We start from the raw sequence: 27,386 nt of genomic DNA on the forward strand, positions 1-27,386 counted from the left end.
TTTGACACTTTTCCCTTTGAAATTTTCTCTTACTCTGTCTTTTGAAAGACTCTTCTCTTCTGCACATTTCTCCTTTATTTGCATTGATTTCACCCAGTAAATACTAATTTTCTCTAGGAGTCCAATCGTAACCCTGTTTAAATAATGTGGATGACGAGCCTGACATAGTGCCTATAGACCTTCTTTCCTTCCCTTCTCTTCAGACTCTCCCCTTTGTGGGCTTATTCACCACCAGCAATTCAATGGCCATCTCCATTAGGAGCCTGCAAATCTGTCTCTAGTCCCCAAACCTCTACAAAGGCCCAGGCCCATATAGATAAATGTCTTCAATCACTTTCTCAAAGTTTTCAGTCATCTCAAAGTCAATTTCCACCAAACTGAACATTTTTATCCCCACTCCCTAAAAATTTTCCCTCTCCTGTGCTTCCTATAACTGTATAAATTATCATAGTTATTTGCCGCTAACACTGAAATGATTTTTATCCTCTTAGAGTCACTCATTTCCTCTTCCGTCTATTTTCACTGCTTCTGGTCTATTCCATTCCCTATATTTTCACACCAGCACAATTGCATCTAACACTTGTCCCTGCTTCCTGTCTCCCTCAACACCAATGTATCCATTCCTGGGCATCAGAATTATATTTCTATAATCCTTTCCATATCATCCTACACATCTGCTCAGAAGTCACCTATAGCTCTGCTCTTTGCCAGTTGCACCAGATCTCTAGTTACTGTTCTTGATATATTCATGTCACAGCACCATTGTTGATGAGATTTCTTCTGCCTGAAATTCCACCCCTCTGACTTAATAAAATCCATGCCACCATGAAAATCCTAACTCAACGTTCTTCTTTTCACTGAAACTTTCCCAGACTTCCTTGCTCGGGCATGATTCTCCATTGCTTTCTCTACATTCCTGCAGTAATTCATCAAACCTTTTATAGACTTTAAGAAATGTGTATGATTAATGAATGCACTTGAGTCTTTCTTCAATTCATCATCAGCTTAAGTTTTTGCAATTACAATTACAACCTTTAGTGCACTGTGTCATTGGCCTATTTATATGTATCAATCTCCCTTCCCAGAAATGTTAGCTTCTTGAGAAAAAGGGCAGAATCCTTGACACCTTCTTATACTCAGTGTCTACTACCAGTATCTTGCTTATAGAAAGTCCTGATAATATTGTTTCTTACAGTTTCATTACACAAGAATTCAAATTAGGTAGTTTGACCTTTTGTGTGAGCATCTCAGTTATTTTTGATAATTCCTCTTCATTGCTTAATTGTATATCCCTTATTAATGACACTTGGGAAACAGACCCCAGCCTTTCCAGCTCACATGAGAAGCAACTGGAATGTATGAATATTGGGGGAAAATACTAATATAATTAAGCATATAAACAATTTTCTCTTAATTAGAAGATAGGCTAAACATAAATTTTTTTCAGAGAGAGGGAGAGAAAGGTGGGAGGGGCAGAGGGAGAGAGGGAGAGAGAATCTCAAGCAGGCATTAACACCCAAAGCCAAATTAATCAAGTGATAAATAGAGGTATAGGCAGTGCTGTGAAAGAGGAAAATAGGAAAAATTTGTTTAAACGGAGACCAGGAGTGATGTGGTGACATATGTTGTTCCTGACTTAACTCTCCCTCATAAGAACAACTAACAGCTATTCAAGAATAAAACATCCCTGAGAGAATCCTAGAAGCACCTCCTCCTCACTGCCCCCCTCGTCCCCGCACCACAGAGATCAAGACAGACAGCATTAGAAGGGTTAGAGAAGTGGCTACACATTGACTTCATTGCTCCTTCCCCAAACAGCATGGCACCATGTGGAGAGTTCTCTGAGACTCTGGTTCCTCCAGTGAGAAAGAGAACTCTGAAGGGACAAACAGCAGCCCCCGCCTAGCATTGTGTGTTGCTTTGCAAGAACCCCCTACACTGATCTCGTCATGGAAATTGTAGGGGAAACTGTGGGGCTCGACTACTGGGAATCTGACTGTGATGGAGAAGGGGAAAGGGCTTGCAACAACCAGCACAAAGTTCTTGGTAGACTGACTTCATACCAGCAGTGCTCAGGTAGTAATCCCAACCAGCTGCTTTGCTTATCTGCAGAACCAAATTAGGAGCATACTCTGACCAAGGAACTCAGCTGGGTGCAGATCTGCCTGATTCAGATCCTCAAATAAGGAGTTCTGCTAGCAATAGAACCTGGTTTTCCACGCCTGGGCAAGGAGCTGAATCACAGCCCCACCCGCTATGAAAACTGCCCCCTGTGACAGGAAGGGCTAGAGATAAATTCTGGATGCTGTGAGGCCCAGTGGCACTTGAGCTGAGAGATGGGCAAGCAGGGCTGATCATCTGCAGAGCAAATGATCAGTATCAGGTGCAGAGTGTTCCCACACTATGCACAGGAAGAGGGATGATTCATAGCCAAGGCTGAGGATAGCTCCTGGGTCCTTCTGACTGGAGAGCCTGCTTGGGACATTGAGAGTAGCCAGGAGTGGCTCTGCTCCCTCCTGCCCAGGCAAAACAGCTGAGATATAGCCTCACCCACTGTGGAGAGTGTGTTCTGGCCCCATCTGACTAGATGGGCTGCCAAAACCACCTGGAAGCTGTGATGCTGGTACTTGAGCTAAAAGGTGCATAGAGCTAATAATTTGCAGAGCAAAGCCATGGCCCCATTTGGTCAAGGATCTTGGAATGCAGGTCAGCTTGAGTTAAGACAACAAAGAGCTTTACCAGCTTTACAGTTGCTTCTGCTGCACCCCAGCAGGGAGTTTAATTCATAGTTCCACTCATTGCTGAATACAGCCTTCAGCCTATTCAACCAGGAAACCTAACCAGAGCATATGAGAAGCTGCATAGCCCACTCAAAAGCTCGAGGTACAGTAGCACTTGAACAGAGAGTACAGCCCATAGCTTCCTCTTCCTATGGAGTAAAGCCAGTGGCCTCACCTAACCAGAGAATTCAGCACTCTGGACTGATTTGGGTCCCCAAACAACAAGCCGTACAGGTCCTGTGTCCCATCCAGCCACCCTGCCAGGGCAGGGAAACTAATTCATAGCCCCATCTACTACTGAATATAGTAGTTAGTCCCAACCACCTAGTAAGGCTGACCAAAACAATCTAGGCAACCATGAAGCCCATCCTTCAGCCTCGCATGAGTAAGGAACCAAGCTAGCCATCCTAGCCAACTATTTACAGCCAGTGGCACACTCTCCCATCTCCATCTTCAGAGTTTGAACAGTTGCCTCTCCCAAAAGCAGGCCATAATAGCAGGACCCACCTACACAAGGACATGACCAGCAGACACACCCAGAAACTAATAGCTGACTGGTGAAAAGCTGTCTCTGCCAAAAGAAATCTGTCAAGTCTGGAAGAGGAGTTCGATTACTCAAATATGCAGATACCAATGTAAGGAATCAAAGATCATGAAAAATCAGGTAAATATGACTCCAAAAGATAATAATCTGTTATTAGTTATACAATATTTTTTTAAATCATGTAAGTTGTAACAGTAATAACCCAAAATATGAGAGTGAGAAGTAAAAGTGTAAAGTGTATGAATTTTATTGAAATTATTATCAGTATAGAAATTATTATCAGTATAAATAAGGTGTTATAAATTTGAGACATTTGTGTTAGCTTCATGGTAAACACAAGGGAAAATCCTGTAGTTATTACACAAAAGAACATGATAAATCAAAGCATGCTAATACCAAAAGACATCAAAACACACAAAAAAAGACAGCAGGGTAAGAAACAAGGAACAATGGATCTACAAAACAGCCAGAAAACAATTAATATACCAATAGTAAGTCCTTACTTATCAATAATTGCTTTAAATATAAAATTATTAAATTATCCAATTAAGGACATAGAATGCCTGAATGGATTAAAGAAAAAAAAAAAAAAAAAAAACAAAACAAGATCCAACAATATGCTGCCTACAAGAGATTCACTTAGTTCTTAAAGACACACATAGTCTGAGAGCAAAGGAATGAAAAGATATTTCAAGCAAATGGTAACCAAAAGGAAGCAGGAGTAGCTATATACTTACATCAGACAAAAGAGACTTTAAATGAAAAAATGGTAAAAAGAGACAAAGATCATTATATAATAACAAAAAGGTCAAAACATAAAGATATAACAGTTGTAAATATTTATGTGCTCAAAATTGGAGCACCTAAATATATAAATCAAAAATTAATAGAGCTAAAAGGAGAAATAAACAGTAATACAATAACAGTTGGGTGCCTTAGTCCATTCTCAATAACAGATAGATCATGCAGACAGAGAATCAATAAGGAAACAGTGGATTTGAACAACACTGTAAGCCAAAGGGACATATACAGAACAGACATATATAGAACACTTTATCCAACAACGGCAGAATATATATTCTTCTCCAGCATACATGGAACTTTTTTTTTTAAGGTAAATTATGTGTTGGGCCACAAAACAGGTCTTAGCAATTCAAAAAGATTGAAATCATATCAAGTAACTTAAGAACAATGGCATGAAACTAGAAATCAAAACAAGATGAAAGTTGGAGAATTCATGAACACATGGAAATGAAATAACACTTCTAAACAATCAATGGATCAAAGAAGAAATTAAGGGGGGACAAAGTTTCTAGAGAATTTTTAATAAAAATGGAAACACAACATACCAGAACTTGGGTGCTATGAAAGCAGTTCTAAGATGGAAGTTCATAGTGATATACACCTACATTAAAAATCAAGAAATATCCCAAATAAACAACCCAACTCTACACCTTAAGGAACTAGGAGAAAAAAGAGAAAGAGCAAACTGAGCCCAAAGTTAGCAGAAGAAAGGAAACAGAAAAACAAAGAAAAGATTAACCAAACTAAGATTTAGTTTTTTGAAAAAAACAAATAAATAAACAAAAATGGCAAATCCTTCATTAGACCATCCAAGGAAAAAAAAAGAAGGACCAAAATCATCAGAATTATAAATGAAAAAGGAGATATTGCAACTAGTAACACAAAAATTCAAAGGCTCATAAGAGGCTTCTATGAACAATTATATACTAACAGACAACAACCTAGAAAAAAAATGTTTAAATCTTAAAAACAAACAACTTACTAAAACTGAATCAGGAAGAAATAGAAAATCTTAATAGACCAATTACTAGTAAGGAGATTGAATTGGTAATAAAAAATCTCCCAGTGGAGGAAAGCCCAGGACCAGATGACTTCACAGGTGAATTTTACCAAACATTTAAAGAATTAACACCAATCTTTCTCAAAGTCTTCCAGAAATTTGAAGAAGAAGGAATACTACCAAACTCATTTTATAAGGTCAGTATTATCCTGATACCAAAACCAGAAAAGGACAACACTAGGAAACAAACAATCAAACAACTATAGACCAATATCCTGATGTATATAGATGTAAAAATCCTCAACAAAATACCAGTAAAGTGAATTCAACAGCACATTAAAAAGATTATTCCTTGTGATCCAGGGGAATTTATCCCTGGAATGCAAGAATGGCTCAACATATGCAAATCAATCAATGTAATAAATTACATTCATAAAATGAAAGAAACAAATAATACAACTGTCATAATAAATACAGAAAAAAAGTTTGACTAAATTCAACAACCATTTATAATTAAAAAAAAAAAACTTAAGAAATTCGTCATACGATAAACATATCTCAACATAATAAAGTCCATATATGACAAGCCCACAGTTAACATCATACTCAATGGTGAAAGACTGAAAGCTTTTCCTCTAAGATCAGGAACAAAACAGGGATGTCCATTTTTACTACCTCTCTTCACCGTAGCACCAGAAGGTCTTATAGTTAAAGTAGTCAGACAAGAAAAAGAAATAAAAGATATCAGAATTGTAAAGGAAGAAGTAAAATTATCCCTATTTGCAAATGACATCATTTTATAGAGAGAAAATCCTAACGACTCAACCAAAAGACTGTACATCTAATCAATGAATTCAGTAAACTTGCAGGATACAAAATTAACATACAAAATCAGTAGCATTTCTATACACTAACAACAAATTTTCTGAAAAAGAAATAAAGAAATTGATCCCATTTACAAAAATATCAAAAACAATAAGATACTTAGAAATAAATTTAAGACAGTGATGAAAGAAATCAAAGAAGATACAAATAAGTGGAAAGGTACCCCATGTTCCTGGATTAGAAGAATGAATATTTTATTTTATTTTTATTTTTTTATTTTTTATTTTATTTTTATTTTTTTAAAAGATTTTATTTATTTGACAGCGAGAGAGGGAACACATGCAGTGGGAGTGAGAGAGGGAGAAACAGGCTTCCCGCTGAGCAGGGAGCCCAATGCGGTGCTCGATCCCAGGACCCTGGGACCATGACCTGAGCCAAAGGCAGACGCTTAATGACTGAGCCACCCAGGCACCCCAAGAATGAATATTTTAAAAATAACAATACTGCCATGGCACCTGGGTGCCTCAGCCATTAAGCATCTGCCTTCAGCTCAGGTCATGATCTCAGGGTCCTGGGATCGAGCCCTGCATCGGGCTCCCTGCTCAGCGGGAAGCCTGCTTCTCCCTCTCTCACTCCCACTGCATGTGTTCCCTCTCTCGCTGTGTCTCTTTCTGTCAAATAAATAAATAAAATCTTAAAAAAAAAAGCTTTAATAAAAAAAATAACAATACTGCCAAAAGCCATCTACTGATTTATTACAATTTCTATCAAGGTTCCAGTGACAGTTTTTACAGATGTAAAACATTCCTAAAATTTATATGGAGCCACAAAAAACCCTGAATAATCAAAGAAATCCTGAGAAATAAGAATGAAGCAGGGGACATCACACTTCACTGCAAGCTATGTCATAAAGCCATAGTCATAAAAACAGAATGGTACTGATATAAAAACAGATAAATAGATCAATGGAACAAAATCAAGAGCCCAGAAATAATTCCAAGCATATACAGTCAATTAATATTTGACAAGGGAGCCAAAAATATTTAATAGAGAAAAGACACTTCAAAAAATGGTGCTGGGATAATTGGATACTCACATGTAAAAGAATGAAACTGGACCCATATCTATATCACTCACAAAAATTAATTCCAAATGGATTAAATATACTCCAAATGGATTAAAAAATTAATTCCAAACGGAGTAAAATGTAAGAAATGAAACCATAAAATTCCTAGAAGAAAACATAATAAAGCTTCTTGATGTGGATCTTGGTAATGTTTTGGGTTTTTTGTTGGTTTGGTTTTTTTTTTTTTTTGATATGACACCTAAAGCACCAGCAACAAAATAAAAATCAATGGGATCATATTAAGCTAAAATCTTTTTCACAGCAAAAGAAACAACTGACAAGGCAAAAAGACAACCTACAGAATAGGAAAAAAAATTTTGCAAACCATATATCCGATAAAGAGTTAATATCAAAAACATAAATAACTCATATAACTCAATAGCAACAAAAGAAATAACCCAATTTAAAAACTGGGCAAAGAACCTGAAGACATTTCTCCAAAGAAGATATATAAAAGGCAAACAAGTGCATGAAAATATGCTCAACATCATTTGTCATGAGGGAAATGCAAATTAAAACCACAGTGAGATATGACCTTGCACCTGAAAAATGGCCATTATCAAAAAGACAGAATATAACAAATGCTTGTGTGAATGTGGAGGAAAGGAAACCCCTGTACACTGGTGGAATTGTAAATTGGTATAGCCACCATGGGAAATAGTATGGAGGATCCTCAAAAAATTTTAAAAAGATCTACTATATGAGTCAGCAATTCCATTTCTGGGAATATATCCAAAGAAAATGAAAACACTAATTCAAAAAGATATCTGTGCCTTGTGTTCATAGCAGCATTATTTACAAGAGCCAAGACATGCAAACAACCTGAGTATCCATCAATGGATGAATGGATAATGAAGTTGTGGTATATATTTATAATGGTATATAATTCAGTCATAAAAAAATGAGGAAATTTTACTGTTTGTGACAACATGGATCAACTTAAAGGCATTATGCTAAGTGAAATAAGTCAGACAAAGATAGATACTATGTGATCTCATTTATATGTAGAATCCAAAAAAAAAAAGAAAAGAACCAAACAAACTCATAAAAAAAGAGATCAGACTTGCAGTTACCAGAGGTGGAGGGTGTGGTGAGGGACAATTGGAGGAGGTGGTTCAAAGATACAAACTTCAAGTTCTAAGACCAATAAGTACTAAAGATGTAATGTACAACATGATGACTACAGCTAACACTGCTGTATGATATACGGGAAAGATGTTAAGAGAATAAATCCTAAGAGTTCTCATCACAAGGAAAAAACGTTTTTCTATTTATTTTTCTTTTCTTTTTTTTAAAATTTTTTATTGTTATGTTAATCCCCATACATTACATCATTAGTTTTAGATGTAGTTTTCCATGATTCATTGTTTGTGCATAACACGCAGTGCTCCATGCAGAACGTGCCCTCTTTAATACCCATCACAAGGCTAACCCATCGTCCCCCCCTCCCCTCTAGAACCCTCAGTTTGTTTTTCAGAGTCCATCATCTCTCATGGTTCATCTATCCCTACGATTTCCCCCCCTCCATTCTTCCCCTCCTGCTATCTTCTTTTTTTTTCTTAACATATATTGCATTATTTGTTTCAGAGGTACAGATCTGAGATTCAACAGTCTTGCACAATTCACAGCACTTACCAGAGCACATACCCTCCCCAGTGTCTAACGCCCAGTCAGCCCACCCCCCACTCCAGCAACCCTCAGTTTGTTTCCTGAGATTAAGAATTCCTCATATCAGTGAGGTCATATGATACATGTCTTTCTCTGATTGACTTGTTTCGCTCAGCATGATACCCTCCAGTTCCATCCACGTCATTGCAAATGGCAAGATCTCATTCCTTTTGATGGATGCATAATATTCCATTCCATTCCATTCCATTCCATTCCATTCCATCCACACACATCTTCTTTATCCATTCATCTGTCGATGGACATCTTGGCTCTTTCCACAGTTTGGCTATTGTGGACATTGCTGCTATAAACATCGGGGTGCACATACCCCTTCGGATCCCTACATTTGTATCTTTGGGGTAAATACCCAGTAGTGCAATGGCTGGATCATATGGTAGCTCTATTTTCAACTTTTTTTTTTTTTTTTAAGATTTTATTTATTTATTTGAGAGAGCGAATGAGAGACAGAGAGCACGAGAGGGAACCGGGTCAGAGGGAGAAGCAGACCCCCCGCCGAGCAGGGAGCCCGATGTGGGACTCGATCCCGGGACTCCAGGATCATGACCTGAGCCGAAGCAGTCGCTTAACCAACTGAGCCACCCAGGCGCCCTATTTTCAACTTTTTGAGGAACCTCCATACTGTTCTCCAGAGTGGCTGCACCAGCTTGCATTCCCACCAACAGTGTAGGAGGGTTCCCCTTTCTCTGCATCCCCGCCAACATCTATCATTTCCTGACTTGTTAATTTTAGCCATTCTGACTGGTGTGAGGTGGTATCTCATTGAGGTTTGGATTTCCCTGATGCCAAGCAATGTTGAGCACTTTTTCATGTGTCTGTTGGCCATTTGGATGTCTTCTTTGGAAAAATGTCTGTTCATGTCTTCTGCCCATTTCTTGATTGGATTCTTTGTTCTTTGGGTGTTGAGTTTGATGAGTTCTTTATAGATTTTGGATACTAACCCTTTATCTGATATGTCATTTGCAAATATCTTCTCCCATTCTGTCAGTTGTCTTTTGGTTTTGTTGACTGTTTCTTTTGCTGTGCAAAAGCTTTTTATCTTGATGAAGTCGCAATAGTTCATTTTTGCGCTTGCTTCCCTTGCCTTTGGCGATGTTTCTAGGAAGAAGTTGCTGTGGCTGAGGTCGAAGAGGTTGCTGCCTGTGTTCTCCTTTAGGATTTTGATGGACTCCTGTCTCACATTGAGGTCTTTCAACCATTTGGAGTCTATTTTTGTGTGTGGTGTAAGGAAATGGTCCAGGTTCATTCTTCTGCATGTGGCTATCCAGTTTTCCCAACACCATTTGTTGAAGAGACTGTCTTTTTTCCATTGGACATTCTTTCCTGCTTTGTCAAAGATGAGTTGACCATAGAGTTGAGGGTCCATTTCTGGGCTCTCTATTCTGTTCCATTGATCTATGTGTCTGTTTTTGTGCCAGTACCATATTGTCTTGATGATGACAGCTTTGTAATAGAGCTTGAAGTCCGGAATTCTGATGCCACCAGCTTTGCTTTTCTTTTTCAACATTCCTCTGGCTATTCGGGGTCTTTTCTGGTTCCATACAAATTTTAGGATTATTTGTTCCATTTCTTTGAAAAAAGTGGATGGTATTTTGATGGGGATTGCATTGAATGTGTAGATCGCTCTAGGTAGCATTGACATCTTCACAATATTTGTTCTTCCAATCCATGAGCATGGAACGTTTTTCCATTTCTTTGTGTCTTCCTCAATTTCTTTCATGAGTATTTTATAGTTTTCTGAGTACAGATCCTTTGTCTCTTTGGTTAGATTTATTCCTAGGTACCTTATGGTTTTGGGTGAAATTGTAAATGGGATCGACTCCTTAATTTCTCTTTCTTCTGTCTTGTTGTTGGTGTATAGGAATGCCACTGATTTCTGTGCATTGATTTTCTACACTGCCACTTTACTGAATTCCTGTATGAGTTCTAGCAGTTTTGGGGTGGAGTCTTTGGGGTTTTCCACATAAAGTATCATATCATCTGCAAACAGTGAGAATTTGACTTCTTCTTTGTCGATTTGGATGCCTTTGATTTCTTTTTGTTGTCTGATTGCTGTGGCTAGGATTTCTAATACTATGTTGAATAGCAGCGGTGGTAGTGGACATCCCTGCCGTGTTCCTGACCTTAGGGGGAAAGCTCTCAGTTTTTCCCCATTGAGAATGATATTCGCTGTGGGTTTTTCATAGATGGCTTTTATGATATTGAGGTATGTACCCTCTATGCCTATACTCTGAAGAGTTTTGATCAAGAAAGGATGCTGTACTTTGTCAAATGCTTTTTCTGCATCTACTGAGAGGATCATATGGTTCTTGTTCTTTCTTTTGTTAATGTATTGTATCACGTTGATTGATTTGTGGATGTTGAACCAACCTTGCAGCCCAGGGATAAATCCCACTTGGTCGTGGTGAATAATCCTTTTAATGTACTGTTGGATCCTATTGGCTAGTATTTTGGTGAGAATTTTTGCATCCATGTTCATCAGGGATATTGGTCTGTAATTCTCCTTTTTGATGGGGTCTTTGTCTGGTTTGGGGATCAAGGTAATGTTGGCCTCATAAAATGAGTTTGGAAGTTTTCCTTCCATTTCTATTTTTTGGAACAGTTTCAGAAGAATAGCCATTAATTCTCCTTTAAATGTTTGGTAGAATTCCCCCTGGGAAGCCATCTGGCCCTGGGCTTTTGTTTTTTGGGAGATTTTTGATGACTGCTTCAATTTCCTTAGTGGTTATAGGTCTGTTCAGTTTTCTATTTCTTCCTGGTTCATTTTTGGTAGTTGATACATCTCTAGGAATGCATCCATTTCTTCCAGGTTATCTAATTTGATGGCATAGAGTTGCTCATAATATGTTCTTATAATTGTTTGTATTTCTTTGGTGTTGGTTGTGATCTCTCCTCTCTCATTCATGATTTTGTTGGTTTGGGTCATTTCTCTTTTCTTTTTGATAAATCTGGCCAGGGGTTTATCAATCTTATTAATGCTTTCAAAGAACCAGCTCCGAGTTTTGTTGATCTGTTCTACTGTTCTTTTAGTTTCTATTTCATTGATTTCTGCTCTGATCTTTATTATTTCTCTTCTCCTGCTGGGTTTAGGCTTTATTTGCTGTTCTTTCTCCAGCTCCTTTAGGTGTAGGGTTAGGTTGTGTCCTTGAGACCTTTCTTGTTTCTTGAGAAAGGCTCATATTGCTATATACTTTCCTCTTAGGACTGCCTTTGCTGCATCCCAAAGATTTTGAATAGTTGTGTTTTCATTTTCATTGGTTTCCATGGATTTTTTTAATTCTTTAATTTCCTGGTTGACCCATTCATTCTTCAGTAGGATGCTCTTTAGCCTCCATGTATTTGACTTCTTTCCGACTTTCCTCTTGTGATTGAGTTCTAGTTCCAAAGCATTGTGGTCTGAAAATAGGCAGGGAATGATCCCAATCTTTTGGTACTGGTTGAGACCTGAGTTATGACCTACGATGTGATCGTTCTGGAGAATGTTCCATGGGCGCTAGAGAAGAATGTGTATTCCGTTGCTTTGGGATGGAAGGTTCTGAATATGTCTGTGAAGTCCATTTGGTCCAGTGTGTCATTTAAAGCCTTTATTTCCTTGTTGATCTTTTGCTTAGACGATCTGTCCATTTCAGTGAGGGGGGTGTTAAAGTCCCCCACTATTATTGTATTGTTGTCGATGTGTTTCTTTGCTTTTGTTATTAATTGCCCTATATAATTGGCTGCTCCCATGTTAGGGGCATAGATATTTACAATTGTTAGATCTTCTTGTTGGATAGACCCTTTAAGTAGGATATAGTGTCCTTCCTCATCTCTTATTACAGTCTTTGGTTTAAAATCTAATTTGTCTGATATAAGGATTGCCACCCCAGCTTTCTTTTGGTGTCCATGAGCATGCTAAATGGTTTTTTACCCCCTCACTTTCAATCCAGGGGTGTCTTTGGGTCTAAAATGAGTCTCTTGCAGACAGCATATCGATGGGTCTTGTTTTTTAATCCAGTCTGATAGCCTGTGTCTTTTGATTGGGGCATTTAGCCCATTTACATTCAGGGTAACTATTGAAAGAAAGGAATTTAGTGCCATTGTATTGCCTGCAAGGTGACTGTTACTGTATTTTGTCTGTGTTCCTTTCTGGTCTATTTTGCTGTTAGGGTCTCTCTTTGCTTAGAGGACCCCTTTCAAGATTTCTTGTAGGGCTGGTTTTGTGTTTGCAAATTCCTTTAGTTTTTGTTTGTCCTGGAAGCTTTTTATCTCTACTTCTATTTTCAATGACAGCTTAGCTGGATATAGTATTCTTGGTGCACATTTTTCTCATTTAGTGCTCTGAATATATCCTGCCAGTCCTTTCTGGCCTACCAGGTCTCTGTGGATAGGTCTGTTGCCAATCTAATGTTTCTACCATTGTAGGTTACACATCTCTTCTCCCAAGCTGCTTTCAGGATTTTCTCTTTATCTCTGAGACTCATAAGTATTGCTATTAGATGTGGGGTGTTGACCTATTTTTATTGATTTTGAGAGGGGTTCTCTGTGCTTCCTGGATTTTGATGCCTGTTTCCTTCCCCAAATTAGGGAAGTTCTCTGCTATAATTTGCTCCATTATACCTTCTGCCCCTCTCTCTCTTTCTTCTTCTTCTGGGATCCCAATTATTCTAATGTTGTTTCATCTTATGGTATCGCTTATCTCTCAAATTCTACCCTCGTGATCCAGTAGTTGTTTATCTCTCCTTTTCTCAGCTTCTTTATTTTCCATCATTTGGTCTTCTATATCACTGATTCTCTCTTCTGCCTCCTTTATCCTAGCAGTTAGGGCCCAATTTTTGATTGCACCTCATTAATAGCCTTTTTGATTTCAACTTGGTTAGATTTTAGTTCTTTTACTTCTCCAGAAAGTGTTTCTCTAATAACTTCCATGTTTTTTTCAAGCCCAGCTAGTATCTCTAAAGTGATGATTCTGAACTCTAGATCTGACATCGTACTAATGTCCATATTGAGTAGGTCCCTGGTAGTCGGTACTACCTCTTGTTCTTTTTGTTGAGGTGATTTTTTTCTGTCTTGTCATTTTGTCCAGAGGAGAATAGATTAATGAGAGAACAAAATGCTAGCAGAGTAACAATGTCCCCAGAAAATATATTCTAAACAAATCAGAAAAGACCTGAAGCAGTGGGAAAAGAAAGGGAAAGAGAGAAAAAAGGAAAGAGAAAAAAAAAAGATAAAGATAAAAACAAACAAAAACAGAACAAAACAAAAAAAAAAACAGAATATGATCAAATATGATCAGGCTGGTATATAGATCAGTGCCACACACTAGATTTTGGGTGTATTTTGGTCTGTTAGAAGAAAATGCCTCCCAAAATTTTAAAGAAAGAAAAACTTATATATGTACAAAAATAAGGGTTGATATGATGAAGGGATGGAATATGACTGTAAAGATGGAAATTATAAAAAATTCTATAAAAGGAATTGATAAGAAGTTTTTTGAAAAAAGGAAGAAGAGGATTTAAAAAAAAAATAAAAGAAAAAGGAGAGAATGTGATCAGGCAGGGAAGTAGAAAAAAACCATACACTAGAGATTTAGGGTATATTTTGATCTGTTAGAAGAAACGATCTCAAAATTTTAAAGAGAGAACAACTTATATATATATGCCAAAAATACGGGTAACTACTATGAAGGGATAGAATATGACACTAAAAATGAAAAATAAAAATGTTTTTTTAAAAAAGGGATTGATAAGATGTTGGTTGAAAAAGGGAAAAAGAAAAATTCAAAAAAAAGAAAAAAGACAGTTAAAAAAAAAATTAACTTTGAAAGACTACAGAATCATGGTAAAAAAGTCATGGATTCTATGTGCAGTGTTCCCCTAGCACTGGAGTTCTGCTGTTCTCATTGATCGGTAAACTTAGTCTTGCCTGGCTCTTCTTGCTGATCTTCTGGGGAGGGGCCTGTTGCCGTGGTTCCCAAATGTCTTTGCCAGAGGTGGAATTGCCCCACCTTTGCCCAGTCCAGTCTAAGTAATCTGCTCGGGTTTGCTCTCCGGAGCTTTTGTTTGGCGGAGCTTTGGAGGCGGAGAGTGAAAATGGCGGCCTCCCAATCTCTGCCCCGGAGGAGCTGAGAACTCGGGGCCCTGCTCCTCAGTGAGTCCCCAGAGAAAAGCAGTCAGTCACTCCCATCTCCCCGGTTTCTGGCTGCACTCCATGCTCAGCTGGCCTCTGACCGTGTGTTTCTATCTCTGGCACCCGACCCCATGTGGAGTCTCCAAACCCCGCAGATCCCTGCGGTGCGCTCCCGCACCTCTCCTCCCAGGGGAAGAAGGTGAGTCTCCCTGGATCTGCCGCTTGTTGGGTCCCTGCTGGAGGAGCAGTGGCCCGACTGCTATGGATTAGGCACCCCCGGTCTTTCTGTGACCTCAAGGGTCCTGAGACCACACTGTCCCATGAGGGTTCCACCCCCAGCTTAGCCACCAGAGTGACATCCCTCAGTGGAGCAGACTTCTAAAAGTTCTGATTTTGTGCTCCAGGGCTTTATCACTTGCCAGAAGCGGCCGACGGAGGCCCCTCCCCCGCCATCTATCCTCCCGAATATTGCCTCAGATTCACTTCTCCGCACGTCCTACCTTCCAGAAAGTGGTCGCTTTTCTGTTCAGAGAGTTGTTGCTATTCTTTTCTTTGATCTCCTGTTGAGTTTGTAGGTGTTCAGAATGGTTTGATCCCTATCCAGCTGAATTCCTGAGACCAGATGAAATCCAGGTCTCCTACTCCTCCGCCATCTTGTTCTGCCCCCTCTCTTTTCTTTTTATTGTATCTGTATGAGAAAATGGATGTTAGCTGAACCTATTTTGGTACTCAGTGCACAATATATGTAAATCAAACCATCATGCTGTTCGCCTTAAACTTATACAGTATTCTATATCAATTATTTCTCAAAAAATGGAAGAAAAAATGAGAATATATTTCATAAAGGATTTGGCCATTTAAAGGATATTTACCAAATCAGGCCCTGATTCTTGGCCCATTTGTAACAATGATATTCTTTGTATACTCTCATTGAAATCTCTGGGCTTTTTCCCCTCAAACAACAACTTGTTTATTTCTGTTTTATCTGTTCTGTTATGTCATAGAATAATAACACCTCACATATTAATTTTACTTGTTATTTGTCGTGTAAGCATTACAGAGTTAGGCAGTTTTAAACACTACTTAACAGAAGGTGTAGAACCTTCAAGTTAATTACCTGTAGCAATGCTATTAACCTAGCATTTCTGAACTCACACTCATTTTTAACAGCTGATTAGAGAATAATTTCAATAAGTATTGCCAACTTCACTGATCATTTTTTGTCAACAAATGTCACTTTCCTCAGGAATTGCTTAGAGATAACTAAAAAAAAAATAGTTTTGAGGTACTTCAAATCCACCTTAAGTAAATATTATGTCTCATCAATCTATAAGTAAAAATTAGTTGCACATAAACAGTCACTCATTTATTGATTATAATTGGAATATTAATGGATCCACCTCTTTTGTAGACTACATAAAGTTGTTATTCTTAAAAAAAGGTAGTGAAAAAGGAACTTCTCTAATACTGATTTCTAAGGCAATTAAAATAGTCAAATTACCTTATTTGGATTTTATGTTATCAGTATAAACATAGTAGGATGTTTTAAAATGTCTCAAATTATTGACAACTTTTTTCCTACATTCCTGACCCAGTCCCAATTTCCACAATATAATTTATGACCCTTTTTCCTACAATCAGTGGACATAGGGAATCTCATTCTTAGAAGAAATTTATTCTTTGAATAAATTAAAGTCTAGAAATGTATCAATCAAAAGCAGACTCCTAAAAACTGGAAAGAGTAAGAATTTTGGTGGAATAGGTGGAGAATAAGAAAAATACGTGCTTTTCTTTAAGTGTGTTCAGTTATGAATTCTTTTCCTAAGCCTCTGAAATTTTAAAGACATTCTATGCATCATTAAGGTACTTATGCCAAGGAAAGGTAAATGATTAAAGAAACTTCCTAGACAACATCCTTCACAAGGAATATCAAACAGACATAACAATTATTAAAGTATTAGCTTCTCATTAGAGGCAGTGCTGATTAATGGAACTGTTATTTGAATCTCAATAATTCTGTGCTATTGGGCAAGATATGTTAAGTCTCTGCTTCATGTTTTATGTTTTCTTAAGCATAAATCATACATACAATGCTTCCAAAAAAGCTTCAAAGAATGTAGCACTTTGTATATAGGCTTTCTAGGAGAGAACTGTGACTAATTAAAGTAGTGGTCATGTCATTTGATAATAACAATATTTATGATTTTTTTTGCTTCTGCATATATTATGCATTGTTTAATCCACTTCAGAAGCTTTGAAAAGCTTAGAATAGAAAGGAGGAAGTACAGCTTATGACTCATTTATTATACCTTAGATAGACTACTATTCACCCTAGTGGAAGCTCCTGTTGGTTGGAGGAGAAAACATTAGAACAAGTACTCTCTGTTTTTCTTATTTTTTCATGGACTAGCAAGAACCTGGTAATATAGGGAAGATTGTACTGTTTTCCCAAGAGGGAAAGCAAAATCTGCAGTTTCACTGCTAATGAGAAATCTTCTTGCTAACTTCTACTGGACCTGTTTCTAACTCACTGAGACAAGTATGTCTGGATCTGATGATGGTGGCCAACACTTATTCAGTATTAACTCTCTGTAGACATTGTGCTATGTGCTATATATACACAGGCACTCTTATTTGCCCTTCATAAGCTCCCCATAATAAAGTAGACACCATTATTAGTCTCATTTTAACCTCATTTCACAGATAAGGAAAATGAGTTAGGAGAAGTCACGTTACCCATCTAATGCCACAAAACAATTAAGTAATAGCATGAAGAATCCAAAGTCTAGGGTCTTAGCTATGTGGTACACACCCAGGATGCTCCTACCTGCCAGAAGGTACAGAAAGGCATCATTGTCCACTGGTCCCATTAAATGATTTCCTTAACTTTGCAGTATATTTTGTTTAATTCTCTGAAAGTCATCTAAAGATAACATAAATGACAACAGCCAGGCAGTTGTGTGAACATCCTATCTATTAATTTTATACTTTGTTCACTTTCAGCGTCCTGTTTCCTCCTTTTCAAATGGTACATATTAGCAGGTATTTCCAGACTTTCACATACCTGGTGGAAGATAAAGAAAGGCATTAGATCCTTTTTATTGCTTTTAATGAAACTCAGAAAAGGAGAACCAGAAAATCATTCCCATGGTTTTTAACCTTGTAATAAGAGAAAAATATAATCAAGTTTGTATCCTGATATTTCCACTTGTCATGCCGTCTATCCTGGATTACATTTTCTTAGGATAGTGGTAACATTAAGGACTTAAAGTCACAGGTAAAGTGAGACACATAAAGAAAGAAAGGAATAGAACACAGCAGGACTGACCTTTCATACTCCTTCAGCCATAAGAAAGGTCAAGAGAAAGACAAAAAGCCCATTATCTATAAATCATTATTCTTACTATAATCCATATTTATATGGCTGTGAGGTTCTGCAAATGATTTGAATTGAGGTCATTAGTTATCATATTTTAAATTAAATTTGAAGATGAATTAGGATGGCCAAAATTTCTCAGCTAACCTAAAGTTAAACAAAGGAAAATAAATTTCAAATGACTCAATCTCCTGGTCAATCCATTTGTCTTAACCCTGGGGAAGAACCATGACCTAGAAAGCCAGAATCAACTTGTGACATTATTTGGAAGGAGGGCGAAAGAGTACCCCATTTAATTCTTGATGATTTTTTACATTTGTTTTAAGCCAACATCTGACTATAATTTTTCTTATACTATAGATGAAAAGGACTGTTGGGAGGGTATATGATTTGACCTTTTGCATCTTTATATGCTCAAAAAACTATTGATTGCATGTGTGAGAAAATAGCTTAAATGTTACTTTGACAGTATGAAGGACAACCAAAAATGGCAATGCCTGAGTGGTACAGCTATCTGTGTGTAACCATGTAAATTCTAATCCCTGATGTTTACTCTCACCCCAGGAAGAACCCAACATTTTCTTAAATATAGTAGTTCTCAGAAATACAGCTCCTTCTAGCTGCCTGTCCATTCTCTCTTGCCAAGGGTGAAGCCTGTAAGAACTTGCCCCTAGGTGAGCCAAACCACATTAAATGTATGTCCTTTTTCAGAAGTTCACCAATTGCCCTCCCAACAAATGAGAGAAGAAAAAAGTTAATGTATGCATTTTGATTTTTAAGACTAAACAGACGTAGACAGGTAACTCATTGTATTTGAAGATGATGGATTCCAAATACAGAAATTTTCATTATTATATGGAGAAAGAATGTAACAGTTACAGAGAAACACCCTCGCCTGGAAATTCATGATGCCGTAGCCTGTTACTGCTTAATGGGACACCAGGGATCACCCACTGTCAACCCGAATGTTCTGGATGAGCTGATAAGAGACTGGGAAAGTGAAAGAACATGTATAAGGGCAAAAACTTGACAGATTAAAACTAAAATAAAAATTTCATGACCACAAAGCAGTGCTGTCTTAGTTACAGTACTCTCTTTAACTCACGTCTTCAGGAGCACCACCCTAGTAATACATAGGTCTGAGCTCTGCAAACTACTTTGTTGAACTCTTTGGGACTTTCTTGGAAGAGGGAATAGTTTTAAAGCACTCTCCCTACATTGAAGGCAATGGCATATTCTGTGTGTGTGTGAATGTGTATGTGTGTGTGCGTGTGTGTATAAATAAAATTGTTGTAGTCAAATCAATGTGTTAATGATATAGGGCTAGAAAGACAACTCAGTGGAAGAGAATAAAGAATCCAAAAATAGATCTCAATATATATGGTAATTTAATAAATGATACAAATGGGATTTTAATGGGAAAAGATAGATTAGAAAAACTGGCTATAAACCTTTGGAAGAAAATATATGTTGGCTCCTATACCTGTTAGGATTGTTTTTCAGCTTTAAGTAACAGAAGCCTTGTGATACAGTAGCTTAAACATATGTAGGGTTATTTTTTCACATAAGTCTGGTGGAGTATAATTCTGCCCATGCCAGCTACTCAAGGACACAATCTCCTTTCTATTTAGCTTTCTGCTCCACTATCCTCAGTGTGGTTTTCATTCTCATCATGGCAAGATAGCTACAGAAACTGAAGGCATAATATCCAAATTACAGGCAAGCAAGAAGGGTAAAAGGGTATAAAGAAGAGGTTTCATGGGGTTTTTTGTTTGCTTTTAACAAGCTTTTGATTTTACTCAGAAAAGTGCCTTCACCAGGGACTTTTGCCAATAGCCCAGCCAAGGTCATATGGCCCCAAAACTGCAAAGGAGCAAAGGAGATATCAAATATTAGCTCCTATCCTTGATAAAAGAGAAATGCCAGGAGATGGGATTTGTGGCATTATTATAGAAGAAGCCAACCCACAGAATCTGCCACATTTTTAAAAAAAGTAAACTTTATGTACATTAAATAATTGACTATAAATTAAAATAAAATGTCTGTAAAAAATTAATATATATTAACAATAGCATTATTAACAATAGTGAACAAGAGTAAATATATATCTGCATAAGTAGACTGTTGTGTATACACATGTATATGTTTATATATAATTTTATAAATGTGAAGAAAATGTGTAAGAAGATATGTTGGTAACATATGTGACAGAGTTGAGGGGTGATCTAGGTGAAGAGTGGGAGGATATAGCACTTAATCAAGTAAAAAAGAAAAAGAAAACTATCACTAATGATCTGCCACTAAGTGTACATTCATGTAAAATTATATTTATTTATTTAAATACAAATATTTATGAATATGTTTAAATCAAAAAATTAAAATAGCAACATGGTCACTTTGGTATAGAATAAAGGTTGTGACCATACCTAGAATATCGTATGTTCTAGACAAATATAACAGACATTAACAAAAAAGAAAAGAATCATGAAAAAAAATGAAATCATCAGTGAGTGGAGAAACATCAGTTCTTCTAGAATTCTAAGAAAATAGGGATTAAGATGGACTAGGTTCCCCCTTTTTCCTTTAGCAAACTCTACCTTCACTTCTCCTTCAAATTCAACAGATAAATTTACCACCCCCTTTAGAGAGAAAATAGTAATTAGTGGATTGAAATTCCCCAACTTCCTACTTCTGTGCCTATAACTTAAGCTTGTTTCCACACATTCCTCTTTTCCTCCATCTACAGCTAAACCCTCACCACAAACTCTGAGATTCAACACACACCGCTCCTTCTCAGGAAATGCCTTCTATGTATTACCCCTCCTTCTCATTTCACATCCTCAACTTATCCCTCTTTGGGCTGTTTGTTGTTGTTGTTTTAATTAGTCCTTACCTATAAATCTTTTTTTTTTTTTAAATCCAAGTCTGGGCTGGAAAATGTAGAAAATGAGTCTGTAACATTTTGCATATCTGAAAACAACAAAAAAAATTTATCAAAAACTACTGAGGACTTGTCAAAATGACAGTAACTTTAAGAGGTTTCCATGGTCCAAACATGGTACAGTTTAAGCATCAATGAGAGTAATAGCTGCAATGGGTAGAAACTTGTGAAGCCATTTAAAATCCTTGTGTTCATAATAATCATTTTTGAAAAAAAATTCAAAATCCCCTGGTCACCTTTGAAGGACGTCAGATAATTAACTAATAATTTTTAAGCTGGTCAATAAATGAAACTAATCACTTGTTCCCTATTTATACAAATGATACCTCAGAGTAACCAAATAGTTAAGGGGGAAAAGTCTCATTTACAGACTTATTCCAGTTACTGAATGAAAAAGGAATACAGAATTGGAATATCACATTCTGCAACTCTTAATAGATCTAGGCAAAAGTTCTCAAAGGCTGGTGATTTCACAACAAAAAGGACAATGAGACATTTTGTGCCTCCAGATGAAAGAAGAAAAACACAACACTTGAAGCAGTCTTTAAAAAAATAATTGAAATGCAATAGGATCAAGAGTCCAGTTCTAAGTACCAATCTAAAGAAAATGTAGAGTATAGAGGAGTGTATTACATGGCACAATTCAGTAACCAGCAATATCTAAACCACGAAACATTTTTCAGGACAAATGGTCCATTTTCTCAAAAAATTCAATAACAAGAAAAAGAAGAAGGGGTCAGGGAGAAGAAACCTAAACTTTAAAAAAGATATGGGAGAATTCCTTCTATGCTCCAAAGGAGAACACATCCTTTTCCCAATTGGAAGCCTCTTGTGCATTGGTGGTGTATCTGAAGGGCTGGTCACAGTATAGACCATGGCCTGGTTCTGGTTCAAGATGGCAATGTGGGAAGGCCTCACCTCCTCCACAGACACACCAAGTTGATACCTATTTATAGAGCAGTTCCTTCTGAAGAAGAACTGAGGGCTGACTAAACAGCTTCTGTATAATAAAAGATAGAGAGACCACACAGAAAATGATAAGAGAGACAAAGATATGGTGATGAAAAGAACCTCTGACACTGTGAACTGCAGTGGGGAGGAATAGTACTGAAGGACTGTAAGCAGATTCATCTGTTCTGGGACAGAGAAAAAGCCGGGGTTTAAAAGAGCAACTGGTGTGTAAAGATCCAGCCTTAGGACTCTACCAAACAGGGGAAACAGCTGCTGGAACTCTCTCCAATTTGAAGTGGCTGGTGAGCACCACAGTTTATGATCCTCCTCCATCGTGATAGCACAGATGGGAGTAGGGTCCGGATGTCATAGCTGGCCTGCCACCTTAGTGAGCCCCAGGGCCCTGGTGCAACTAACGCTGGATGCCCTGGGGCACAGAAAAAAAGGCAGGGTTTAAAAGAACAACTAGAATATAAAGGAACTAGTTCTAGAACTTTGCCAAATGGCAGCAGAGCTGCTGAAACTCTGCATCGGACGGGCTGGTGAGTGCCAAGGTTTATATTCCTCATCCATCTTGATGGAATGAATAAGAGAAAAGTACAGGTGCCATAGCCAGCCTACTCCCTCAGTGAGCCCCAGGCCCCTAGCCCACACCATCCCCAGCCATCCATCAAAGCATCCCCAGCATGGGGCACACAAGGACACCCCTAGTCAGCACTCAATGTATTTCCAACCATCATGCCAAGGTAATGCAGGTGCTAAGCACCCTGGAACACTCCAGGCCCATAGCACTTCTATTCCAGATGACTAGCTAGGTAACTCTCAGCACTCTGAGATCTGGTTCATGCCTGCATCACCTCCAACTGCCCCACCAAGGTGCCCCCTGTGCAGTGCAACACAGGAATCCCCAGCCTGTATCTGCCTTGGTTCCAGCTACCCTACTAGAATATAACAGTTATAAATATCTCTGTATGCAATATCTCTGCTCTTTGAGAATGTAAATACATAAAACAAATATTCACAGACATAAAGGGGGAAATTGACAGTAATACAATAATAGTAGGGCATTTTAACACCCCACTTACACCAATGGATAGATAATCCAGGCAGAAAACCAATAAGGAAATATTATCTTTGAATGACATTTTAATCAGATGGAATTAGATATATACAAGTGGTCAGAACACACTTTTTTCAATGCACATGGAACATCCTCCAGGATAGATCACATATTATGCCACAAAGCTAGTCTCAATAAATTTAAGAAGATGAAAATCATATCATGCATCTTTCTGACCACAACAGTATGACACTAGAAATCAAACACAAGAAAAAGCCTGAGAAAAACATAAAAATGTGGAGACTAAACAGCATATCACTAAACAGCCAGTGTGTCAACGAAGAAATCAGAGGAATTCAAAAAAATATGTGGGGAAAAGTGAAAATGAAAACACAATGGTCCAGAATCTTTGGGACACAGCAAAAGCAGTTCTAAGATGGAAGCTTATGGTGATACAAAAACCAAGAAAATTCCCAAGTGAATAATCTAATTTTATGCTTAGAGAAATTATAAAAAGAACAAAGCCCAAGGTGAGTAGAAAGAAGGAAATAATAAAGATCAGAACAAAAAGAAATGAAATAGAGACTAAAGAAAAGACCAATGAAATCAAGAGCTCATTCTTTATCAACAAAATTGATAAACCTTCAGCCAGACTCATCAAAAACAAAGATATAAATAAATAAAATCAGCAGTGAAAGAGAAGTAATAGGAAGAGAGAAGATGACGGAAGAGTAGGGGACCCTTGTCTCATCTGGTCCCTTGAATTCAGCTGGATAGCTATCAAATCATTCTAAACACCTGTTAACTCAACCTGAGATCTAAGAAAAGAATTGCTGCAATTCTATAAAAGGAAAGCAACCACTTTTTGCAAAATAGGAGGTGCAGAGCAGTGAATCTGAGGGGATATACTGGAAGATAAACCGTGGAGGAAGGGAGCCTCTGAAAGCCAGCACTGAAAGTGATATAGCAGCAAAGCACAAAAATCAGAACTTTTAGAAGCCTGCTCTGGTTAGGGACATCCCTGCCTGAAAGGTGCTCAGGTGGCAAAGTGGGGCAGAATCCTAGGTGGGAGAGTGTGGTCTCAGGATCCCCAGGGTCACAGAAAGACTGGAGGTGCCTAAGTGTGGCAGAGTTCCCAGGCATCAGAGTGGGGAAGCAGGCTACAATCAGCGAGCCATGGAGTGAGCTTTCAGCTTGGTGTTGCTATAAACTGTGAACCGTGGTAGAATCAGGTGACTACTCTCCAAGCAGGGGCCCAGCAAGCAGCAAAAGCACAGCAAGACCCTCCTCCTTCCCTGGGAGGAGGGGCATGGGTACACTCTGCAGGAGTCTGCAAAGTATGTAGACTTGAGCGGGGGTTGTGTACCTCAGATAAAAGTGTTTGGTCACAGCCTGGGTGAACACAGAGTGAGGACAGAAATCAGGGAGACAAAAGTGATTGACTACCTTCCCCTGAGGGTACATGGAAGAGGCCACAATCTTTCAGTTCTGGGGCTGGAGATTGGGACACTGCCATTTTTATTTTCATCCTCTAAAACGGGGCAGAAAGCCTTCATGGAACAAAAGCCACATAGAGCAATCCCTAACAGCTTACACTTAGCCCAGCCCCCTGACAAGGGAGGTACAACTCTGCCCAGGTGCAACTCCACAAAGACACTTGAGAATCAGGGCAAAGGGCTGCTCCCCCAGAAGATCAGCAAGAACACCCAGCTAAGACCAAGATTATTGATCACACAGAACTGCAAAACTCCAGCGCTACTGGGTAATGGTATATAGAATTTGAGGTTTTTTCTCATGATTCTTTAGTATTTCAGTTTAAAATTTCCTTTTTCTTTTTTCTTTTTTTTTTTACTTTTCAACTAGTTTCTTATTTTATCAAATTTTTTAAGACTTTTAATTTTCATTTTTACATTTACATTTTAAAACTATATCCCTCATTTTTGGCTTCCTTTCACATAAGTTTTTCTTTCTTTACAAATTTGGGATCTAGCATCTTTGAAAAAAACAGACCAAAATAAATCCAGGACCTAATATTTCACCCTGTTCTGCCCACTTGTTTGATTATATTCTCTCTTTTCTCCTTTTTTTTTTTTTCTTTTTTGGTTTCTGAACTCTTCTGATATGTCCAGTGTATATTTGCTGGAGTCGTCATTGATATTTTGGTTTTGTTTTCTCATTCATCTATTTTTATTTGGACAAAATGACAAGATGGAAAAATTCCCAGAAAAAAGAACAAGAGGCAGTATGAACTGACAGAGACTTAATAAATATGGATATCAGTAAAATGTCAGAGCTAGAATTCAGAACAATGATTATAAAGATAATAACTGGGCTTGAAACAAGCATAGAAGACACTAGAAAAATCACTTTCTGGAGAAATAAAAGAGCTAAAATTTAATCAGGTCAAAATAAAAAAGGTTATTAATGAGATGCAATAAAAAATGGAGGCTCTTCCTGCTAGGATAAATGAGGCAGAAGAAAGAATCAGTAATAGAGAAGATTAAAAGGTGGAGAATAAAGAAACTGAGGAAAAGAGAGATAAACAGCTACTGGATACCGAGGGGAGGATTCAAGGGATCAGTGATACCATAAAGTGAAACAATATTAGAATAATTGGGGTTCCAGGGGAGGGGAAAGAGAAAGAGAGAGAGAGAGGAAGAAGGTATATTGGAGCAAATCATAGCTCAGAACTTCCCTAATCTGGAGAAGGAAACAGGCATTCAAGGCCTGGAGGCACAGAGAACCCCCCTCAAAATCAATAGAAATAGACCAACACCCTGACATATAATAGTGAAACTTGCAAATTTCAGAGAAAATCCGGAAAGCAGCTCGGGGACAAGAGGTCCTTAATCTACAGAGGTAGAAACATAAGGCGGGCAGCTGACCTATCCACAGAGACTTGGCAGCCAGAAAGGACTGGCATGATATATTCAGGGTGGTAAATGAGAAATATATGCAGCCAGGAATACTTTGTCCAGCAAGACTTTCATTCAGAATAGGAGAGATAAAGAGCATTCAGGACAAACAGAAAGTAAAAGAATTTGTGATCACTAAACCAGCCCTCCAAGAAATATTAAAGGGGATCCATTAAGCAAAAAGAGAGCCCAAAAGTAATATAGACCAGACAGGAACAGAGACAACAGAATAGATCACATACTAGTTCACAAATCAGGTCTCAACTGGTACCAAAAGATTGGGATTATTCCCTATATATTTTCAGAACACAATGTTTTGAAACTTGAAGTCAATCACAAGAGGAAATTGGAAGGAACTGAAATACTTGGAGGTTAAAGAGCATCCTACTGAAGAATGAACTGGACAATCAGGAAATTAAAGAAGAATTTAAAAATTCATAGAAACAAATGAAAATGAAAACACAACTGTTCAAAACCTTTGGGATGCAGCAAAGGCAGTCCTCAGAGGGAAGTACATAGCAATACAAGCCTTTTTCAAGAAACAAGAAGTATCAAGTACACAAGCTAAACTTACACTTAAAAGAGCTGGATAAAGAACAGCAAATAAAGCCTAAACCCAGCAGGAGATGATAATTAATAAATAGTAGAGCAGAAATCAATGAAATAAAAACCAGAAGAACAGTAGAAGAGATCAACAAAACTAGGAGCTGGTTCTTTGAAATAATTAATAAGATTGATAACCCTAGCCAGACTTATCAAAAAGAAAAGAAAAAGGACCCAAATTAATAAAATTATGAATGAAAGAGGAGAGATCACAACCAACACCAAGGAAAAACAAACAATTATAAGAACATATTAAGAGCAACTATATGCCAACAATTTAGGCAATCTGGAAGAAATGGAGGTATTCCTGGAAATGTATAAACTACCAAAATTGAAACAGGAAGAAACAGAAAACCTGAACAGACCCATAACCGGCAAGGAAATTGAAGCAGTAATCAAAAATCCCCCAACAAACAAGAATCCAGGATGGCTTCCCAAAGGAATTCTACCATACATTTAAAGAATAATCAACACCTACTCTGAAGCTGTTTCAAAAAAATAGAAATGGAAGGAATATTTCCAAACTCTTTCTAGGAGGCTGGTATTATCTTGATCCCAAAACCAAACAAAGACCCCACCAAAACGTAAAATTACAGACGAATATCCCTGATGAACATGGATGCCAAAATTCTCACCAAAATACTAGCCAATAGGATCCAACAGTACATGA

The sequence above is a fragment of the Mirounga leonina genome, unplaced genomic scaffold (genome assembly GCF_011800145.1).
Source record: "Mirounga leonina isolate KUSES-001 unplaced genomic scaffold, KU_Mleo_1.0 Mir_53, whole genome shotgun sequence".
Lineage (NCBI taxonomy): Eukaryota > Metazoa > Chordata > Mammalia > Carnivora > Phocidae > Mirounga > Mirounga leonina.